The sequence below is a fragment of the Choristoneura fumiferana genome, chromosome 29 (assembly GCF_025370935.1).
Source record: "Choristoneura fumiferana chromosome 29, NRCan_CFum_1, whole genome shotgun sequence".
Taxonomy (NCBI): domain Eukaryota; kingdom Metazoa; phylum Arthropoda; class Insecta; order Lepidoptera; family Tortricidae; genus Choristoneura; species Choristoneura fumiferana.
Genome location: NC_133500.1, coordinates 8,557,658 through 8,574,543, shown reverse-complemented (window position 1 = coordinate 8,574,543; position 16,886 = coordinate 8,557,658). Strand labels below are relative to the sequence as shown.

Genomic DNA, 16,886 nt, shown 5'->3' with positions numbered 1-16,886 from the left:
CTATCAAGCTATCTTTGGGGTGGGTTTCATACAATTACACAACACACGCAAATCGATAAAACTGACACGCTTTTGTCGTAGCTTTGCTGATTAAATTGGTTGGGAGCAACTCTAGTTGAATTCAAAATTCGAATATCGGATACGAAGATGGCGTTTTACAAACGCAACGCTGCGCGGCGCGAAGTCAGCCGTCGTCTCCGTGGATCCGTTCCGTTCGCTGTTCGCTCGCCACGCCGCGCCAGTCGAGCTTTAGAGCTTGTGGTGATTGGACGTGTCGCGTACTGTGTTGTATTTAATCTCGATTACGCTCGTAAAGCCACCTTGATGCGTAGCAGACACGGACTTTTACGATACCGTCTAAACATGGATTTCAGTGTTTTGTAAAACGTGTTTACGTGTAAATAAAATTGAATTTTATTGAGAATCTGTGTGTGATCGTGAAGATTTGTTGTTACCAAATTGTGTTTGGATTTATCAGTGTTGTGCTGTGTTTAGTGTAACGCGAACGATTTGTTGGAATTGTCGGGAGCTATAACAGGTTGGTTGGGAATAGCTATAATTGTAGTGAACCTTGTTTTCTATCTGACTATTTATACGCAAATGCAAGAGTCTAGGTTGTTAGTTAGCACGATACGTTTGAAGCACCGACCGTAGTAAGTTGCGCCTAAGATTAAATAACTAGAATAGATTATAAGAACTAATAAAAGGCAAAGGTATAAATATTCAATTTCATACCTACCACCACGTGTAGACGACCAGATGGCCTAGTGGTTAGAGAACCTGACTACGAAGCTTGAGGTCCCGGGTTCGATTCCCGTGTGGGGGCAGATATTTGTATGAAAAATACGAATGTTTGTTCTCGGGTCTTGGGTGTTTAATATGTATTTAAGTATGTATGTATCTATCTATATAATTATATTTATCCGTTGCTTAGTACCTATCCATAACACAAGCTTTGCTAAGCTTACTTTGGGACTTGATATTTATTTATTTATACCTGGTAAATTTTGATCTTTCGTTTTTGTTATTAAATGTTTGTAATGATTCCATAATCCAGGGTAATTGCGAGCTTGTTAGGCATCCTAGATAATAAACCTAGTACCTAGTTACAACACGTACAAATATTACCTGTGTTTTTTGATAGATTTATTTAAATGTAGAGACAGGCAAAGAAAGCGAGGCTTTTGCCAAGCATTGGGATACCAAAATAGGGTACAAAAAAGTTAAAATAAGTCTACCTGAAACTACCATGAGACTCCCTCAAATTAAATGAAATGTAATTATCGAGTTTAGTTCGACATGTTTCGGGCTAATCCGTAGCCCTTCCTCTAGGCATAGGCGTATATAGAGGCCGGGTTGGCCGTGCCCACCCCAGTATAATAGTGCCAAGACATTTTTACTTTGTAATTTTAGTTTTTTTTTTTTTATATATTAGTCAAGTAAATATTTATTTTAATAAAATACTATATAGTGCCAACAGTAAAGTAAATCTGGGATTTCGTAAAGGAAGCTTACTAATATAAGGAAATAATATTAAAATATCTAATCTGACATCCCATTAAAAGCCATCTTCTTATCATAACATCTGCCTAGCTAGAGAGATATATCTATATACAGCTTTAACCTAGTCGTATTTTTAATCAAACGAAGTCAACTGACATATGCGTCACTTTAACAGTACCTTTAGAACGTAGGTAATGAACGACAACTCGCCACTTGCACAGTTTGCCCGAAACCACGACTCTCACGATGTCAATCCACCTAGTGGGAGGCCGCCACTCGCTCGACCGGGGATGTCAGACGGCCACTCAGATATTCTGGTTTGGTTCAGAGAAAACGAAAAACTGGTACACCTGTGCTCCGCTGCAACGCTGCCAACACTGATAGGTACAGTCGAGGGCAAAGATATCGACACGGCCAAAGTTGCAAAAATATGTATACACGGCCTTAATGTTAAGTAAATAAAGTCCAGTTAAAGTATGTACAGTCAACATATAAACTGTGTCGAATTGCATCCTAGTGAAATTAAAACAACAATTTCGAGTACCGTTAATAGGGGCAGTAATTATCGAACGCACCCACTTTATTTTTTTTTATATTATATGGCATTTCGGATGTAAAAATGTAAAATAAATACATTGAGAAAAATAAATAATTCATGACGTAGATTTTTAACGGAAACGAGGCTTCGTTCGCTCAAGCAAACCATAGAAAAGGAGGTCAACGGCCAATCTTGGTATTTTTGCATACAAGGACCGAGTAGTCTTGGTACATGATACGTAACACTAAAAACTGGTGTGTACCAAGAAGTTGGTATAACGTTGGTATACGTCTGACATCCCTGCACTCGACCTTCCTCCGACGGTTATCTGTTCTTCGAGAGGTCGTAAATGCAGTCCATTAATTACAGACTTTTCTAACATAGACAGTGCCAAGCAGCCCCTTCTTAAACGCTTGTGGAACTCGCGTTTTCTTGACGTATATTTTTCTCTCCTTGTCACTAGGTATGACATTGAACATACTAAGTTGACACTCCTAGATACAGACAAAACATACTTCCATACATAATGGACAAATGGAGTCAGAAATAAGTGTGGTAAAAATTTCATTTTGAATACAAGCTTTTCTTTGCTGACTGTACTTTTTGTTGACTGTACTTTTATTGTTACCCAAACTACATTACATTACACCTATACATACCAAATTTCAAGTCGATGCCATTAACCGTTGAAGAGTTCCGTCCTGTGGAGACGATCCTAGCTTGACTACCAGGATGCCACTACCAGATTATTGTATTGTCACGCAAATTACATAGGTGTACCAAATTTCAAGTTAATCCAACTGGAAGTTGGTCGAATTTAACTTGCAAGATTTGATTACAGACAGACAGACAACGGGAAAGGTGAAAGCTTGTAAAATGACACGAGCTTTACGGTGAAGGAAAACCCGCACGACTTGCGAAGTAATTCAATGGTGTGTGTGAAATTCCCAATCTGCACTGGGCCCGCGTGGGAACTTGGGTCCAAGCCCACTTATTCTGAGACACCTGTGCCCAGCTGTGGGACGTTATAATTAAATAAATAAATATCATGGGACACACACCAATTGACCTAGTCCCAAACTAAGCAAAGCAGGTTTCGAAAATATCCGATGTTTATTATAAATATCCGATATATATTAAAAGTTTGATGTATATCCATTTGGTATGAAAGCCATATTATTATTTGTAAAATAAATTAAGTTTTATTGTTTCTGTACTTTATCAATTACTTTCTTTGAAAAAAATAATAGAATAAACACAACAAAAACTTACTCTTTCGTAACGAAATTTTTCTGACACGACTGTCGCCATTAACGCCGGCAGAAGTGTTGCCATTAATGGATTACTTAGAACTTGCTATTAGGAGGTATCTTTTAACTACACCAACGCCATCTACATTTGGGAAGTATAAATACAGTAACAAAGGCCAAAAAGTAGCCAAAAGTTACTTAATAATATATAATTTTTAAACCAATTTTTGTATTGATATAAGTAGGTATATCCTAAAAAAACATTTCATATATATCGGATATATGTCATGATATAAATCCATTGATATATATCCTCGAACCATGAAGCAAAGCTTATACTACGGATACTAGTAGCCAACTGATAAACATACTTACATAGATAAATACTTACTTAGATACATATTGAACATCCAAGACCCGAGAACAAACATTCGTATTATTCATACAAATATCTGCCCCGGCCGGGAATCGAACCCGGAACCTCAAGCTTCGTAGTCAGGTTCTCTAACCATTTGGCCATCCGGTCGTCAGCGCATGCGCATATAATGATGATGATGATACATTGTAGTGTCGCCACAACTAGGGTAGTATTTGAAATAGGTCCGAAAACGAATTTCAGTTTGTTTTTATTTCGGCCAAAACCTAAACCGAATCATATTTTTTGCTTTTGTCCATGACATCAAACGACGCTGCAGGTTAAATCTAGGAAAATATAGAAGCTAACTGTCTGCTATACGTATAAACATGGCTAAAGGTAAGCGTCCACTGATTCGCATCGTACGCTTCGGATGTATCGCATCAAACGGATTGTATTATTCTCAGTATAGAGAGTCATACAAGTGAGTCCACTGATCCGCACTGTACGGATCGCACATTTCTATAAAATGGAACAAACCCGATACGAAGACGATAACTAGAAACGAGTGGGCGAGCAGTGAAAAGCTAGTGTTCGAGCACGACGGGCGATTACTCGCTCCACTCGCTCGAGCCGGGCGGCCGCCAAGCTAACAGCGCTGAGCGAGTATCGCTGAGCTAGTTTTATAGCTCAGCGAGTTTTATAGCTCTTGTCGCTGCGACAAAAGATGTAAAGCGAGTTCTCGCCGGCAGTGTGAACCGCCAGCGATCAACTATTAATATATATGTCTCTTTTACTCACACAGGAACTTATATCTTTTGTTCGTTTCTTGAGCGAGAAAATAGTCGATAGCCAATCGTGAGACAACTGCCTTACCTTAAACTGTCTAGTGCTTTGAAAGCGCATTTTAGCAATAACCAAAAAAAAGTTGGAAACCCCCGACATTGTCACTTCAAAGTTCAATATCTCAAAAACGGCTGAACCGATTTTGATAAAACATATCTAAGAACCATCGCTAGAAAACCTGCTTTCAAATAAAAAAATGGTAAAACTTATAACACCCCTCTTTTTGCGTCGGGGGCTAAAAATAAAACGGAACTGCGGCAGCAGTTCCTTCTCGAAGGAAAAAAATAATTTCCCCGCAATACCAAGGAAATAATCTCGTTGGTCACTTAAAAGGCGACAGTTTCTTGCCGCTTTAAATGTCATCGTATTTTTTAATTTCGAAGTGCTTTTGTGGCCAGAGACACGGCAGTTTTCCATTTGACATCAGGTGGCGCTCAAGAAATGTTTTTTTTTGTTTTAGACTAACATCAGACTCAGTACGGATATTAATTCTCAACACGGACATTGTATATTTTTTAACTAACCTAACCAACAAAATGTTGGAAAATTTATTTATTTAAAAAAAAAAAAAACCGCATTCAAATTTGTCCACCGGTTTAAGAGCTACGGTGCCACAGACAGACACACAGCGGTCAAACTTATAACACCTCTCTTTTTGTGTCGGGGTTAAAAATTGCTTACCAACAAATGACCTAAGCTTTTTGTCTTATCTGCTTGCTAATCAACGTGATCTCCAGAAACCATTATATACTCAGGTAACTTTGCCATCATTAGATAAAAAATCTAATCATTTTAGTATAAAAATATTTTTCGCCTAAAATACCTCTCAAAAATCCATGCCGAATCCGCAAAGCCGAAAGCCAAAAGTTAATTTTCGATTTGCACCCAATAAACAATTAAATGGTCCCGCGACCTCCATATTTCATTTCCTTTTGTTGATTGTTTCGCCCATTAAAGATTTTAACAAATCTGCTTGGTGACAATAGGATTCGGTTTGCCGTTAAAAAGTTTTTTACTATATTTTTAGGGTTCCGTTTTTAAAAGCCGTAAATTTAAAGAATAAAGACTTGCAGACTGCGGATCAGCAAGCGCAGCGTAGGACGTCCACTAATGATAGACGGGTGACTTTTCCTTTTAGTTTTGAAGGCAATCGGGTATTTTATTTCTTAAACATATATATTTTTTAGAGTATTTAACTGTCAGCTACTTAAAACGGGGGCCTGGGCACAAATAATCTCAGGATCTTGGTGGCAATCGAGTCTTTACGGTGCCACGGCCACCAAAAAGTAGAGATTTCAAAATTTCAGCGTACGTGTGTTACTGATTTTGTATAAAAAAATACTATAGTTCCACTGTCGTGAGACGGAACCCCTAATTACGAGACAGACTCGCGCTTGGCCTAAGCAGCTCAACAATATAACTTTTTAAGCTATAATTCTAAACTTTCATGCAAACGCAAAGTTCAAACAAAGCGAATGCTAACAATGCACCGCACACGCGATTTGAATTATTTATTTAAATTATCAATTTCAAAACTAAACCTTACTCAAAAGTGTTTATGCCTACATTTGATAAATTTGTAGTAACGACCTTTAGAACTGAGGCCTGCTAATGAAGCGTTCTTTGGTAGAATAGTTGATGTTTCAATTAGGTTCCAATAGTGAAATAGGTGGGCGGTTCACGGAACTATGCGTTTCAAATAACACTAGGAGTCTCTGAATTCACTCGCTCGCTACCAAGAATGAGCTTATAAGTATAAGTACTCGTCGTGTGGTGCTCCCACATTGGCTGTTATAAATGTTCTAAATATAACGTTATTAGTAGATTGATAAACAAGGTTGTAATTGTAATTGATGATTTACACTCGAGTTGAACACTACATTTCATCACAAATGCGGGGAAATAAAGAAATACCCTTTGAAATACCGTTATAAATGTATACGCAATTTGTAACAGAGAGTTTTCTATTTTTTAATGGCCTCGCCCTCTTTGGGTTTGGCACATTCAGCCAGGACTGGCCAGCAGCATTATGCCAGCATGGAGGTTTGTACGATTATTAAGCATTACAAGAGCACCATTCGATTTTTAAATTTACTTACATCCCTAAAGATGTAAATCGAATTTACAACACGGATTTCAAGCTTTTTACTTACAGAGCCTATTTACAGAACTTAAGTAATGAAAAAAAACATTTGTTTTAATAACATCGTATAACAAATTGTAACAAGTGTTATACGTTGTTATCAACTTACCATGTTATATTAACTTTTAAAAGATCCCGGAGTTTTAATTCCAATCTAACGCGAGTAAAGCACCGGGTGAAGGCTAGTTCAAATAATAATTAACGGTTATTTTCGTAACCAAAAAATAGATTGACTTTAAACTGTCAATATCTCTGGGCTAGATAGAGTTCCTCTAGCTTTAATATTCAAAATAATAGTAAATTATATATTTTGTTTAGGAAAAAATACTTTCTGCAAGTTTCTTGCGGCGCTTTCTTCTTGGAAACGATGGTCTTTCCGAAAGCACTGGTAGCATAAAAAAACGTGTAATATACAATGGTATTGAACACCAATACATAGTAAACAATATAGAAAACACAGGTCTTATTCTTTCAGAGCGATCTCTTCCAGGCAACCTTTACAATACCCTACTTGCAGAATAAACGCTTTGATTGTTAGGTTTTTTTTTCTGTGCCCGGATAAAGTAAGAGACATTTGTGGCGCCTACAAAAGAAACATTTGTTATTTTTAATAGGTATAAAATCAATTGGAGGGATCCTACTGCCTTTATCTCGGAAAACAGGCGCGCTGTGAAACATGGCCGGCTAAAGATGTAAATATGAAAGGGAGGACCGTCGACTGAGAATAAAAAAATGTAAGCATTGAAAAGCAGCGATGCGGCTTGCCGCAGCATCATTCTGAATGTGCTTGTTTGTGCTTTTAAGGTAGCCGTGGTGGCCTGGTGGTGTGACCTATCGCGTCTTTAGCAGAGGATCGTGGGTTCAAACTATGGCTCGCACCTCTGAGTTTTAGAAATTCATGTGCGAAATTACATATGAAATTCGCCACGAGCTTTACGGTGAAGGGAAACATCGTGAGGAAACCAGCACACACCGGCAAAAAAATGTTATGGTGTATGTGAATGTTCTGAGAGGAGGCCTTAGCCCAGCAGTGAGACGTATTCGTATATAGGTCGAGACGAATACAGAAAAAAAATGTCGCTTGAACTCTCTGTTTTCCTGCATCTTCAAGCGATCCTGTTTCAAATCTTTGCGGGACCGCTTCGTTTTTACAAAGTTAAGGTCTTGTCCACACCTTTGTTTAAAAAGGGTAGGTATAAAAAGGGTAGGTATGGATAAAAAGGGTTTAGGGTTGATAAGGTTTGAAAAGGATTTAAGGAGCAATCTGCGGCTTTTAAACTTGTCTGATGTAGGTATTTTGTTAAAAATATTAAAATATGTATTTTGAACATATTATCTACCCGGGCATCGCTTACGTAAACCATTGGATCTGACAGTCGAATTGGGAATTCCCGGTTTTAATTAATTCCCATGACAATTCCCGAAATTACATTTAAAATAAATGTACCCAGCGGTGGAAATTTAGACTTTATCCCGATCCCGCTGGAATATCGAGATAAAAGTAGTCTGTGTCATTCTGATGTGTGATCTATATTATTGGAAAGTTTTATTACATTCTATTTAGTAATTTTTGCATGAAAGAGTAACAAACATCCGTACATAAACACATATCCATACAAACTTTCACAATTATAAATTTATAATAAAGCGTTTAAAGATGATAATTACCCTCCCTTGCAATAGAAACGTCATCATCATCATCATCATCATCAGCCCGAAGACGTCCACTGCTGGACAAAGGCCTCCCCCTTAGAACGCCACAATGAACGACAACTTGCCACTTGCATCCACCGGTTTCCCGCTACTCTCACGATGTCGTCAGTCCACCTGGTGGGAGGCCTGCCAACGCTTCGTCTTCCGGTTCGTGGTCGCCACTCGAGGACTTTTCTCCCCCAACGGTTATCTGTTCTTCGAGCGATGTGGCGAATAGAAACGTGGTCGTGTAATAAAAATATCACCTAAGTAATATACCGGTATAGGGTCTTGACGTCGACCACTCCAACTGTTCCGTTCTACCCAATATTTATTGAATTTATCTGTACTATTTTCTTAGAAACTACTCTTATTTACAGCATTAACTTCAAATAACGCATTTAATTAATATCGCAAACTCAAACTGTAAATATTTCAGGATTTATTTCCGGGCCATCGTGTAGGACAAAATCAACATACAAAATCACAAAATTATTCTAATTATGAATAAACCAAATCCAAAAAGACCAAAGAGACCTCTCGCAGGGAGGCCTGCCAACGCTTCGTCTTCCGGTTCGTGGTCGCCACTCGAGGACTTTTCTCCCCCAACGGTTATCTGTTCTTCGAGCGATGTGGCGAATAGAAACGTGGTCGTGTAATAAAAATATCACCTAAGTAATGTACCGGTATAGGGTCTTGACCTCGACCACTCCAACTGTTCCGTTCTACCCAATATTTATTGAATTTATCTGTACTATTTTCTTAAAAACTACTCTTATTTACAGCATTAACTTCAAATAACGCATTTAATTAATATCGCAAACTCAAACTGTAAATATTTCAGGATTTATTTCCAGGCCATCGTGTAGGACAAAATCAACATACAAAATCACAAAATTATTCTTATTATGAATAAACCAAATCCAACAAGACCAAAGAGACCTCTCGCAACCCTAGCGCCTCTAGCGGGGAATCTTTACGCGATAGGCCCTCTTTGGTGGGTGAATTGCAAAAAATTGGACATAGTTAAGAAAAATTAATTCATTTCTTTACATTTGAAATTTACCACGAGCTTTGCGGTGAAGGAAAACATCGTGAGGAAACCTGCACAAACCTGCGAAGCAATTCAATGGTTGTGAAGTTCCCAATCCGCACTGGGCCCGCGTGGGAACTATAGCCCAAGCCCTCTTGTTCTGAGAGGAGGCCTGTGCCCAGCAGTGGGACGTGTATAGGCTGGGATGATGATGATGATGAATTGATTTCTTTGTGTTACGAAAGTTAGTCATACAGTCAAGGGCAAAGATATCGACACGGCCAAAGTCGCAAAAATATGTATACACGGCCTTAATGTTAAGTGCATAAAGTCGTGTATACATATTTTTGTAACTTTGACCGTGTCGACATCTTTGCCCTTGACTGTACAAAGTATACGGGTAACTTTCGTAACACAAAGGAATCAATTAAGTTTTCTTAACTAAAGCCCTTAACTATGTACAATTTTTTTGCAATTAACTCTGGTGTCAAGTGTCCCATGATATTTATTAATTTATTTATGCCTCGCCTCGCACATGGTGGAAACGCAGGCTAAACCTTGTATTAATAGCAAAATACGTATCCTGGCTAAGATAATATTATCGGTAATATCGCTTATAAACTTACGAAGAAAATGCAGCTTTATTGTATTCTTTTAAAGCTGTTATTTGAATCCTCGAGCTGATAATAAAGTACAGTCCATTAAAACTTTTACGGTAATAACAATAAAGACTACAGTTGTATCATGGACTTTTATGGTGGTGATATCATTGGAGTGTATCAGGATAGCACCGTATTATGCAGAATTAAAAAATATTATGTACGATCCTATGAAGGTTCCGTTTCTTCCTTTTAAGGTAACCCTAAAAATAAATGATTCTGATATTGCTAAATAATTTGTCATCAGTGTATTGTGGTGGTGGTGATAGATGTTTGTGAGATTTGTGTGTGTTCTTACAGTGTGGAGGTGGAGAAACTGTATGATCACGCATATAAATAAATAACATTTATGTAAATTATAATGTAATGATGTATTGAATGAATAAATAAACTAAACTAAATAATAAAAATATAAATAACACGGAACAATTCACACCAATTGACCTAGTCCCAAAGTAAGCTTAGCATGTTATGGGTACTAAGCAACAGATAAATATAATTATATAGATAGATATATGCTTAAATATATTTTCTCAAAAATGTCCGTAAAAGTTGACATTATTCTTTACATATCAGAAGGTGAAGTGCATAGTTTATGGTCAGCGAAAAATTAAAAAGTTAAAAAGATTGCAGGCGCGCTAGCTCGACAATAATGAATTAGCGCGCCTGCAATCAGTCACATTTTTTTTTAAAGTTAAAAAGGCTATGGAAATGTTGGCACAAGTCGTACAGCCAAGTCTAATGGCCGGTATCAGATATTTTGTTGGAACTCCGGACTTTTTCTATTGGGTCTGAAATAGCTTGTGGTGTTTTCGGTGGAAAAATACACCTGCAGTTTATTTTTAATGAAAAAAGACGGGAAAGCATAAGAAAAACATTGGAATAAAGTTAAATTTTATAATATATTTTGAGAAAAAGTTTATTCTATTTCAGAATTATTCACCATTTTTGAGAAAAGCTTTATATTAGTCTCGGCTGGAATAGCAATTGCTGGCTTCGTATTAGTTAAACGGACTCGCAAGCTCGTCCGTTTAATACTCATACTCAGCCAGCAATTGCCTACTTCCAGGCCACGACAATAATCTACTAATATTAAACACCCAAGACCCGAGAACAAACATTCGTATTTGTCATACCATATCATATCTTGCATAAATTTAGCTATCATAAGGTCACGGGTGAGCAAGAAATTATTTTAGTTCTTATATTGCTGTTAGTATCTTTTCCAGTATACAGGATGGTGATAAGACGTATCCGAGGTCAATGTCAATATAGTCTCGTTTCGTGTTATCAGTAATATGAGGAAGCAGGTGGTGTCAAATGCACAAACAGCTTTATGTCAACTAATCCCGAGTCGTATTGATATAAAGAATTGTTTAAAAGCGCACTTCCAGCTCATTTATTGCATTCATTTAATCCCTTGCTGTATCATTTCATAACTATTAAAGCTTTAGTTTTTTTATATATAATACATGGCAAACCAGCATGCGAGTCACCCGATGGGAAGCCATCACCGCCTCCCATAGACACCTGCCAACACGAGATGTATCACAGGTGCGTTGCCCTTTGAAACTGATGGGCTCGTTTTTAAAGAACTCTAAGCTGTACCGCTCCGGAAACACTGTCCCAGGTAGTTTGTTCTAGGGAATGTTTTAGTAATTGCTCGTCAAAAACTCTATCATTCAAAATGATGTCGGACATGCTCGGCAAAAAAGGTGAAAGCAAATTTTGTTTCACTTGAATGCTCGCTGAGAACGCTCGCTAGAATGCTCGTTGAGAACGCTCGCTAGAATGCTCGTTGAGAACGCTCGCTAGAATGCTCGTTGAGAATGCTCGCTAGAATGCTCGTTGAGAATGCTCGCTAGAATGCTCGCTGAGAACGCTCGCTAGAATGCTCGTTGAGAACGCTCGCTAGAATGCTCGCTGAGAACGCTCGCTAGAATGCTCGTTGAGAACGCTCGTTGAGAATGCTCGCTAGAATGCTCGCTGAGAACGCTCGCTAGAATGCTCGTTGAGAATGCTCGCTAGAATGCTCGCTGAGAACGCTCGCTAGAATGCTCGTTGAGAATGCTCGCTAGAATGCTCGCTGAGAACGCTCGCTAGAATGCTCGTTGAGAATGCTCGCTAGAATGCTCGTTGAGAACGCTCGCTAGAATGCTCGTTGAGAACGCTCGCTAGAATGCTCGCTGAGAACGCTCGCTAGAATGCTCGTTGAGAACGCTCGCTAGAATGCTCGTTGAGAATGCTCGCTAGAATGCTCGCTGAGAACGCTCGCTAGAATGTTCCCTAAAATAAATAGACTATTTTAACACGAGGGCAGAGGTTATCTAAGTTAAACTGACACGTCCCTTAACTAAATCACATTTTTAGTTAGTTAGACAGCAAATCTTACAGTAACTGCCTGAATCTGACGGGGAAATAAATGACCAATAACAATTACATTTATCCTCCTCGATGTCCAGCACATGCTGAAACCGGGACCCATTGTCACACAGCATAATTTTTTTTTTTTTTCAATTTACATTTTTTTTTATTATTTTCAGTTTTACTTTTTTTGGTGGCAATAAAGATTTTTTGAATTTGAATTTGTATGCCGCCCGTATTTTAAATATGCTCATGTGCGTAGATGTAGTGGTAGGGCGCGTCATTTTAGATTAGTCAAGCTCTATTGAACACGGTATTTTTTAGCTCCTGAATTTCCCATATCTTGTATATTATTATGAAAATGTACACAACGGTGAAATGCAAGCAATACAATCGCTGCCAACCCGATTGCCAGCATCAAAATTGATAGCTGCCTTCGCGTATTATAGCTTGCATTTCCTCTTAGTGAAATCTGTCTGAGATCTCTATGTAACATAATAAAGTAGTATCACCGGTAAGCCAAGGTTAGTTAGCGTACATTTTAGTGTTACTAAAATGGATATATTTGATAGTGACACAATCCAAAATAAAGGGAGCGTTAAAATTTAACTTTGATTCAATAGTGACATATTTCAAAATGTACTGCCTTGGTACTGCCCGAGAATTTTGAGTTGTGTCACTATCAAATTAAAGAAGCGAATATGCACTTCAATGATGTTTTAACTATAACATTACGAAATTGTAGAGTATAAATTTGTCTATAAAAAAGCCCGGACAACATGATACGAGCTTCGAATTTGAGAGTAGCCTCCCTCATGTCATTTGACAGGAAACCCGGGTAGATTAAAGATAAATGTATGTGTTTAGTACGGCTTTGTAAACACTGGCATGTGACTTTATAGAGGTGTAAAATTCTTTTATAAGCCGGCAAGCTCGCGCTTTTACACCATAGTTAAGCTTTTTATAAAATACGTAGATCGTAAAGTTTTTATTATAAGAGTATCAAGGATTATGATGTGATTGTAAATTTTTGCTTGTAATGTGAGGAAGTTATTAGTAATGTTAGAATTGAATGCGCAAGGTTTACCTTTATCATAGTTTATTTTGCTTTGGATACGGTTAAATTGATTTATTAAATACTAGGAGTTTACCCTCGGCTTCGCACGCGTAAACTACCTACTCGTTCTGGTAGTTACAATTGAAATTACGGGATTTTTAAAAAATCCCCTGAGAAATCACAAAATTTATATCGTGATCTTCATTGAGGTTGTGTTAAGAACAACTGTACAAAATTTCTTGATTCTAAAATAAGCGGTTGTTATTTTGAGATTTTATCTCTATCCCGTGGGAATATCGGGATAAAAAGTAGCCTAGATGTTAATCCAGGCTATATATTACCTGTATGCCAAATTTCATTCAAATCCGTCCAGTAGAATTCGATTTGTAGCATATGAACATGGCGGATGTAGACAATATCTAATTTTGCTATTTCTGATTCTTTGGCTAGTTGAAGTATAATTTTAATAGTGTTTTATTCGGCGATTAACCTTAACAGTGAACAGTGATCACAAAATTCTATATTGCTCTCGTGTCTGGCATTTTTTAATGCGCAAGTTGTCTCCACGTGGTTTCTGGAATTTTACTATCAAGTTGCAAAAACTACAATCACCGTACAACGTCCCTCTCAAAGAGAGTTTACCTTGACACTGGCGAAATTGTCCTATTAATTAGGACAGAAAAGCCATATTTTAAAAGAGAAGAAGAAGAAGTAGTTTTTGCGTGCAAGAGTAACGAACATACATCCAAACAAACATCCATCCATACAAACTTTCGCGTTTACATATAATATTAGTGGGATGGGATGGGATAGTACGATATTGCTAATGTTCTGTGTCATGTCTTTTTTTAAATTTCGTTTTAAAATTGAAGTTTTTTATTTACCTAAAGTAAATTAAGCTTACTCAATACTTATCCGTACTAATATTAAAAATGTGAAATTAACTGTCTGTCTGTCGGTTTTTTACCTATTCACGTTTAAACCACTGATACGATTTGTATTTTTGTATGTTCGTCGAAAAACTAGTTATTGACATAGCTAGAAAATATGCAAGTTGAAGTGGCAGTGGGGGGGGGGGCACAGCGCTTGAAGAACAGATAACCGTTGTGGGAGAAACGTCCTTGAGTGGCGACCACGAACCGGAAGATCAGGCGTTGGCTATCCCACTAGGTGAACTGGCGACATGTAAACTCTACGGAGATAGTCAACCAAACCTGCCGACCAAGCCGTGGTTTTTTTAACATCGGGCAGTCAGCAAACATGCACGATTATCTTGATTACGTCTCGGCCATGCTTGCACTCCTTCCTTTTTGGCAAAGATCCACGTGCTTGACCATTCGCTGTGTGAGTACACCGAGTAGGGTACACCGGACCACATATTCTTCAACTGTCCTAATATCCAGGTTTCCTTGTACGACCACTACCCTGACTATCCCTCGCATAGCTATATATTTAGCTATTTTTAGGACCACGCTTTTCTTTGTAAACTCTAACTTTGTATTGTTGATATTTGCCATTTTAACATTAACATTAAGAAATATATTTCCCATATTAACACGATTTATAAATCGTGTTAAGACATCAACAATACAAAGTAAGCCATAATTCCTTGTAATTGTGACCCAAGTATAGGTCTATGAAATTCGGTATGCAGATAGATTGAGACTCCGGGAAGGACATAAGATAGTTTTTATCTTGGAAATTCCCAAGGGATAGCGATAAACGAATTCTCGGCCGCCGAAGTCGCACTCGCGGACAAAACTATAAATACATTTTAAAATTAAAACCTTATTTAAACCGAACATTTAGAAATTGCTTTAAGTGTATTAGGAGTCAAGGAGGCTAAAATAATCAAAACTGGTGAGACATCATTTGTGGATAGCCTCCCAGATGTAAAAGTTTATAATAAAGGTTCCTGCACATAATGTGCGGCAACACATGCTGAGTGGAGACCCTTTTTGGTATCCTGCCGTGTCACCAAGTAACATAGTTTTAGTGCTAGTTCTAGTCTTAGTTTTAGGTGGTACTTTTGGAGCCAAAATAAACCTTTCTTTCTTTCTTTCTTCTCAGTAATGTAGACGAGGATAAAGACGAAATTTTGGAAATTTCCACGAGAATTTAACACAGGGACAAAGCCGCGAGCGTAAACAAGTATTTTATGTCGTACCTAATCGTAATATGTATTTAAACTCACATTTCCACGACCTCGATAGCCAAATGATATATTTCCTTTCATTAAAATTGATTTAGCGGTACGGAGGAATTCGACCGTACCCACTCATTACCCATCGATTAAACTTTTACCATGAGAATAGTTCGAGTTTCTGATTAATAGGGGCTTTGAATGATAACTCGTATAGGGTTAACACGTGTAAGTTAAGTAAAAATCAATGAACTAAAACCAATTAATTAATATAATACGGCTAGATTTGCAGGGGAATTTTGCAGGTGGTAGGACCTTGTGCAAGGTCCGCCCGGATTGCTACCACCATTTTGCTCGCTAATCCTGGTTTGAAGCAGCACTGCACTGTTGTGTCTCGGCGTGGAGAGTAAGGCAGCCGGTGAAACTACTGGCACGTGAGGTATCCCATCTTAGGCCTCTAGGTTGGCAACGCGTCTGCAATACCCCTGGTGTTGCAGATGTTTATGGGCGGTGGTGATCTCTTGCCATCAGGAGACCCACTTGCTCGTTTTCCATCCAGTCGAATAAAAAAAAAATCTGTGGCACGTAACGCGACGTGATCACAAAAAAAAATGTCTATACACTTGGGCATATTCACTTGTAACAGAACATCGATTATTCGTTCATTTTTGATTTGTTGAACTGAATAACGAACGAGCCTAACTTTGCCAAGATCATTCTAGGAAAAGGAAGAATCTCCTTTTTTTACCCATAGGAGGGTTATGTTTTTCGAGCGTATGTATGTATGTATGTCCATTTCTTTGGTGCTCGCTGCAGCCTAAACGGCTGGATGGATTTTAACATATGAGATGATTGGATTCGTCATAACTGTCGGAGTGACATAGGCTATATAATATTTCAATATGGCGTCTACGAAGAAAAATATGGCGGAGGAATGTTTTTATTTTGTATTGTGATTGTACTCGTAATGCACCATTTTTACAGAAATATAAAAAAGTATAAAATGAAATATTAAGGGGCTGTTTCACCATCCATTGATTAGCGTTAACCGACGGTTAAATGTGATGCCGTCTCCGTCTATTCGAGCAAAACAAATAGAGACGGCATCACACCTAACCGCCAGTTAACACTAATCAATGGATGGTGAAACAGCTCCTAACTTTAAAAGATCAAAAAACTCGACTGCCTTAAAAAGTAAAAGTAAGAAAATAATTCTAGTGGTCTAGAACTCCGTTAAGTAGCTAATTTGAAATACCGAATACAACCGAAAGATTAAGCAAAAGTTTTGCAATACTTAACTAGA

At 37.9% G+C, this 16,886-nt stretch overlaps 1 protein-coding gene across 4 annotated transcripts in view; it reads left to right on the top strand.

Moving 5' to 3' along the window:
- Positions 1–258: 258 nt before the first annotated feature.
- Positions 259–16,886, top strand: part of LOC141444020 (nephrin-like) — a 475,083-nt gene continuing 458,455 nt past the window's right edge. For all 4 annotated transcript variants that reach the window (XM_074109455.1, XM_074109456.1, XM_074109458.1 and 1 more), the window contains exon 1: positions 259–538. The gene's annotated coding sequence lies outside the window, so the exon portion shown is untranslated. The remainder of the gene's footprint in view (positions 539–16,886) is intronic.